The sequence below is a fragment of the Notolepis coatsorum genome (genome assembly GCF_963971535.1).
Source record: "Notolepis coatsorum genome assembly, contig: SUPER_15_unloc_4, whole genome shotgun sequence".
NCBI lineage: Eukaryota > Metazoa > Chordata > Actinopteri > Aulopiformes > Paralepididae > Notolepis > Notolepis coatsorum.
Window position 1 is genome coordinate 765,493 of NW_028174863.1, and position 7,142 is coordinate 772,634.

A 7,142-nucleotide genomic window follows, 5' to 3' on the forward strand; every position below is an offset into this window, starting at 1 on the left:
GAGAAGGTTTGTCATCTTCGAGAGAAGGGTTGGCCTCTTCAAGAGAAGGTTCGGCCTCTTCAAGAGAAGGCTTGGCCTCTTCAAGAGAAGGTTCGGCCTCTTCAAGAGAAGGCTTGGCCTCTTCAAGAGAAGGTTTGTCGTCTTCAAGAGAAGGCTTGACCTCTTCAAGAGAAGGTTCGGCCTCTTCAAGAGAAGGCTTGGCCTCTTCAAGAGAAGGTTTGTCGTCTTCAAGAGAAGGTTTGGCCTCTTCAAGAGAAGGTTTGGCCTCTTCAAGAGAAGGTTCGGCCTCTTCAAGAGAAGGCTTGACCTCTTCAAGAGAAGGTTCGGCCTCTTCAAGAGAAGGCTTGGCCTCTTCAAGAGAAGGTTTGTCGTCTTCAAGAGAAGGTTTGGCCTCTTCAAGAGAAGGTTTGGCCTCTTCAAGAGAAGGTTCGGCCTCTTCAAGAGAAGGCTTGACCTCTTCAAGAGAAGGTTCGGCCTCTTCAAGAGAAGGCTTGGCCTCTTCAAGAGAAGGTTTGTCGTCTTCAAGAGAAGGTTTGGCCTCTTCAAGAGAAGGTTTGTCGTCTTCAAGAGAAGGCTTGACCTCTTCAAGAGAAGGTTTGGCCTCTTCAAGAGAAGGCTTGTCTAAGCCCTCCAGAGAAGGCCCCTCCACTTCCAGACTTGCTCCATTCACCTCAAGGTTGAAAGAAAGTATTCTTTTCAGCGACTGTTAACCTCTTCCACCCGTGCGGTCAGCAGATGACATCACGTCATAAATCAATCTGTCTAGACTGTATGACATAATGTTGCGTTTCTTTTTACAAATGTATCCAAGAGTAAACACCCTAACCATGTCACAACAGCAGTCATAGTGTATATTTTCAGCAATACGTTTGTTTACCAATAGGTTAAAGTGTTATTAATGAGATTTTAGTTTTTGAAATGTGGTAATATTACCGTGGAGGTCGGCCATTTTGAATCGCCGACTGATGATGCTTTGTAGTCATATAAGCACAGGGCACCCAGAGCTCTCAATGAGTTTTTTTTATTTCTCTTATTTCTAGGGATACTATATCACAAAACTGAATGTTATTGGCATATATTGGAGTGCAGTTAGTGTGCCTACCTTCTGTGAACATGTAGCAACAATCCGCACTGCAAACAGATTAAAAATGGCGGACCTGTCGCACAAATAAAAAGCTGACTGTATTTACAGTAGATTTCATTCCCGGTTCTTCATGCACGCCTGGTGATACTAAATCCAAATTGAACTCTGCCATTGGAAAGAGTAGATTTGGCCCGATCCATAGATGTGCAAGTTGGCTATAATAAGGTCCTTTATAGGCCTCATATTCTATATTCTATAATAATATTTCAAATTGCATGGGTCCGGATGGCAGAATTCAGTACTGTATCTACAAAACCATCTATTTAATCATCTTCCCTTTATTCATTTCCTTAGAGCTCAGTGGCAGTTTTCATGTCTGGTCATTTTTAACAGGTGTTATTCACTGTCAAATATGCAAAGAAAAATCATAATTCATATTCTCCTTTGTTTCATCACAATTTAAGCAAGCCTAGTAATAGACACAATATTTCTGACACTGGGAATACATTCACTGAGGTCCATAGATGTCCCTAGATACCAAGAACATGCAAATGGCCTTGTAGAAGTGGAGCAATCTTCCATTTACTTGGGTATGTACTTTAGGCAGATTTTCAGAAAATAGGCCTCCAGGCTTAATTACTGTTATTACTATTGTCAGAACAGTATTATGTTTGTAGGTGAAGTATATATTTGCTATAGATACAATTAATGTTGCAGCAGCAGTGTTTCCCACAGGATTTTCAGAGACTGAATATCAGGAAGGCAGCAGGTCCAGACGGCATCCCCGGCCGCGTCCTAAAAGTCTGTGCCGACCAACTGGCCCCAGTATTCACTGACATATTTAACCTGTCCTTAGAACAGGCTGTCATCCCCACCTGCCTGAAGAAGTCCACTATTATCCCTGTACCCAAAAAATCCAAGCCTGCTTGCCTCAACGACTACCGCCCTGTAGCTCTCACCTCCATAGCCATGAAGTGCTTCGAGAAGCTAGTAAAGGGCTACATCTGCTCCTCCCTCCCCATCAACATGGACCCCCTGCAATTTGCATACCGCCCCAACAGGTCCACGGAGGACGCCATATCCCATGTGCTGCACACAGCAGCATCACACCTGGACAAGAGGCAGGGGAACTACGTGAGAATGCTATTCATCGACTACAGCTCGGCATTCAATACCATAGTCCCCTCCATACTCATAGCCAAGCTCAGGGACCTGGGCTTGGGCTATGACCTCTGCCAGTGGGTCTTGGACTTCCTGACTGGCAGACCCCAGGTGGTGAGAGCAGGCAACTGCACCTCCTCATCCATCACCCTCAACATAGGGGCCCCCCAGGGCTGTGTTCTGAGTCCCCTCCTCTACTCCCTGTACACACACGACTGTGTGGCTCAGCGGAGTAGCAATACAATCGTCAAATTTGCTGACGACACAGTGGTGGTGGGCCTGATCTCTGCCAACGACGAGAGGGCCTACCTGGAAGAGGTCAAGGTCCTGGCGGGATGGTGCCAGGAAAACAGCCTCTCCCTGAACGTCAGCAAAACAAAGGAGATGATTGTGGACTTCAGGAGGTCGGGGGTCAAGGACTACAGCCCCCTCAGCATCGACGGGGCACCGGTTGAGAGAGTCAACAGCTTCAAGTACCTCGGAGCCTACATATCCGAGGACTTGACATGGACCACACACATTAACAGTGTGGTGAAGAAGGCACGACAACGCCTCTACTTCCTCAGGCGCCTAAGGAAGTTCCAAGTCAGCCAGAAGATCCTTAAGAACTTCTACTCATGTACAATAGAGAGCATCTTGACCGGCAACATCACCTCCTGGTTTGGGAATAGCACTGCAAAAGACCGAAGCAGACTACAAAGAGTGACACGTGCAGCCGAACGCACAATTGGAGGGGGGCTCCCCACCCTCCAGAACATTTACTACAAGCGTTGCAAGGGCAAGGCTAAGAGAATCATTAAAGACTCCAGTCACCCGAACAACTGCCTCTTTGAACTGCTGCGGTCAGGCAAGCGATACCGGAGTCTCAAGGCGAGCACAGAAAGACTCAGAAGTAGCTTCTATCCCCAGGCCATCAGGCTGCTAAACGAACAATGAATGAACACTACACAACAACAACCACCAAACGCACATAGCACACACATCCACACGCACACACTCACTTTAAACAAACACACTGTAGCACCCACTCCACACACTTTATAGCACACACCCACTTTAAACAAACACACTGTAGCACCCACTCCCCACACTTTATATTTATGGATGAAGGATTGCACTACAACTCGTACACCTTACTGTAAATTGTACCTAAAATTGTACCTCATCCCATTTCTGCTTTGCACTAGATAGTACTGTACATTAGTACACTGCATAGTATTGTGTATTGTATATTATATGGTAACTCAGAACATTGTACATATGTCTATACCGAACACTGTGACCTCATTCTCTTCTTCTAAATTCATGCTATATTATGTTATTATGTTATTTGATACTATCTTGTCTAGCACAGTCTCTGGAGCGTAACAGTAAGAAGCATTTTGTATGAAAGTATTCTGTACTTCTGTATGACAACTATTAAAGAACTTGAACTTGAACTTGAGAACCTCCGACCCTCTAGGGGGGTCCAGGGGAATGCCCCCCGTAACTTTTTTTGTTTTGTACATTTTAAAGTAAAATGCATCAATCTGGTGCACTTTGAGAGCAAAATAAAGAGGCTAGATCTATGATGAACTTTGTGCTCAAAACACAAAATCGACTAGACCAGTGCTTCCCAATTCTCTCCTCGAAGCACCCCAGCCGTTCAATGTATTTGTTAAATTCCACCACCAGCACACCTGATTCAACTTAACTAGCCCTTTATTAGTTGAATCAAGGTGTGCTGGTGGTGGAATTTAACAAATACATGGAACGGCTGGGGTGTCTCGAGGAGAGGTTTGGGAACCACTGGACTAGAACTAGAGCATACATTTGAGCCATCAAAGAAATTAAGCAAAAGTGGTTACCTGTGTTGAACTGGTTAATTTTTTAGAAAATAAAAAAATATAGTGGATTACTATTACGACTACTACAACTGCCAATACTACTGATACATCCCTATTGGCAAACGTTATATTTAAAAAAAAATATATATATATATATTTTCTTTTCTTTTTTAAACTTTTTTTTTGGTTCATTATACAACTGTGGCGGGACTAATTAGACTGTGGCGGGCCTCCACAGTCTAGGTAATTAATGGGAAACCCTGCAGCAGGCATGTATCCCCTCCCTACTTCCCATTTCCCCACGTGGAATGCACCTGATTGGATAAATGACATGCTGGTGCTCTAGTGTGACACCTTGTGGCTGAATGTTATCTATACTCTATACTATAGCACCAGCCAGGTGCTACAACCAGGAAATGCCCAAGAGAAAATTGTCTGTTATATCCATGCGCAGAATTTATTTCCCTCCCCCCCAGGTAATCTCTTAGTTACAACACAATTGTAACAGTAATGCATTTGTATGGTTCATACGTGACAAGGCTTTAATTTTGGGTAGTTTGGAGTTTGTTTGCTTTAAATAAATAATATAAATATTGTATTAAATATATAGCCCTATTAAATATACATAATACTACAGATATTACCTGAAAAAATACAATCAACAAGTAAACAAGTCAAGAAGAAACATCACAATAAGAGTCTTCCACTCTGTATCGAACTGAGACTGTGCACAGAATAAACTATCTTTTTTTCCCTATCCATTGACCTGCTCCTCTGATTATGTGATCACAGAAATAAACGACTTTCTTTGGAATAGCTCATCTCAATTTCTGTAAACTCACTGGATTTGGTAAAATAATCTTTCACAACACCTCCAGGAATGTGGGAGAAGAATAGTAATATATGTGCATTAACAATATGTTTAAATAAAAAAGGCAGAGGGCATAAATTCTGTTTTGAAAAAACTATATTTATTTAGTAAGTAGTTGTGTAATGCGTGGCACATTCAATCAATTTGCATGCATGTTGAGAAAACGGGTACATGCGGCATTTAAACATCTGAGTCTTGGCTATTTTTTATTTTTAGTCTTAGTCATGTGTCAAATGCTCTTTTTCGTTTTCATCATTTAGTCACCTTAATTTATTTTTCGTTTTGTCAGTTTTAGTCAACTACAGGTCAGCATTTTAGTTTTTGTTTTGTCTCGATTTAGTCTTTTTTTGTCTCGCCACTCAGTTACAGCAGTCAACGACCTCATTCCTGGTCCGTATACTAACAGCACTAGAGTCTGTTCAGCCTGTTTACTAACAGCACTAGAGTCTGTTCAGCCTGTTTACTAACAGCACTAGAGTCTGTTCAGCCTGTTTACTAACAGCACTAGAGTCTGTTCAGCCTGTTTACTAACAGCACTAGAGTCTGTTCAGCCTGTTTACTAACAGCACTAGAGTCTGTTCAGCCTGTTTACTAACAGCACTAGAGTCTGTTCAGCCTGTTTACTAACAGCAGTAGTCTGTTCAGCCTGTTTACTCACAGCACTAGTCTGTTCAGCCTGTTTACTCACAGTACTAGAGTCTGTTCAGCCTGTTTACTAACAGCACTAGTCTGTTCAGCCTGTTTACTCACAGTACTAGAGTCTGTTCAGCCTGTTTGTTCAGCCTGTTTACTAACAGCACTAGAGTCTGTTCAGCCTGTTTACTCACAGCAGTAGTCTGTTCAGCCTGTTTACTAACAGCACTAGAGTCTGTTCAGCCTGTTTACTCACAGCACTAGTCTGTTCAGCCTGTTTACTAACAGTACTAGTCTGTTCAGCCTGTTTACTCACAGCACTAGAGTTCAGTTCAGAGTTTTTATTTGCCACATGGAATCATACTATCAGAGTTTCTTCATTACACAATCATAAATATCATTCCATGGACAAAAGGAGCAGGAAGAAGAATAAATCTTATAGTTACCTGCCCCTTATTCCTAAACTAAACAAGTATTTACTTAATGGTCGGCGTACAACCTAATTTACACAAATAATAATTTATACCATTATACAAGAAACACACAATCCACAGTTAAACAAGAAAAAATTTAATAATAATAATAAAAAAGAGAGAAAAAATATCTCACTATTCAGATCACATTTGATTTTCATACTGACAAAATATTTTTTTTTTATAATTTTTTTAAATTGATAAACACTATTACATCCCTTAAGCTCGCTATGGAGAGAATTCCACAACTTTACACCAATAACTGAAGGACACATCTGTTTAAGTGTGGTACGTGCAAATTGATGTTTAAAATTTTATTTTCTCCTACTAAACTCACTTTCTAAATGAAAAAGATTTTATAGTTTTTCTGGCAGTGTATTATTTCTTGCCCTAAACATAATTAACATTGTTTGAAACTTAACCATGTCTTCAAGTTTAATTATTCTAGATTTAATAAATAATGTATTTGTGTGTTCTCGATAACTCACTCTATGTGTGATTCTTACAGCCCTCTTCTGTAGTATATATAATGGTTTTATATTGGTCCCATAAGTATTCCCCCATACTTCAACACAATAACTGATATAAGGTGAGATGAGTGAACAGTAGAGTGTTCTCATTGCCTCATACTCTAACACATCCTTTACTTTATTCATAACAAAAATACTATATTTTTTTACGTGTGCTATGTGCGATTTCCATGTTAATTTATCATCCATAATCATACCAAGAAAACGAAATTCATTAACTCTCTATATCAACTCCATCTATGGTCAGTACTATATTTTCATCTAGTTTTCGATTGCCAAAAATCATAAATTTAGTTTTTTTCAGATTCAGTGATAGCTTATTTACATCAAACCATTTCTTTAGCTTTGTCATTTCATACACAATATATTCAGCTAGTTCCTTTAAATTATTTCCAGAGCAAAAAAATGGGTATCATCAGCAAACAAGACAAACTGTAGTTTGAAAGTTGAAGTTTTGAAACATCACAAATATCATTAATATATAGTCTATATAGAGTCTGTTCAGCCTGTTTACTAACAGCACTAGAGTCTGTTCAGCCTGTTTACTCACAGTACTAGAGTCTG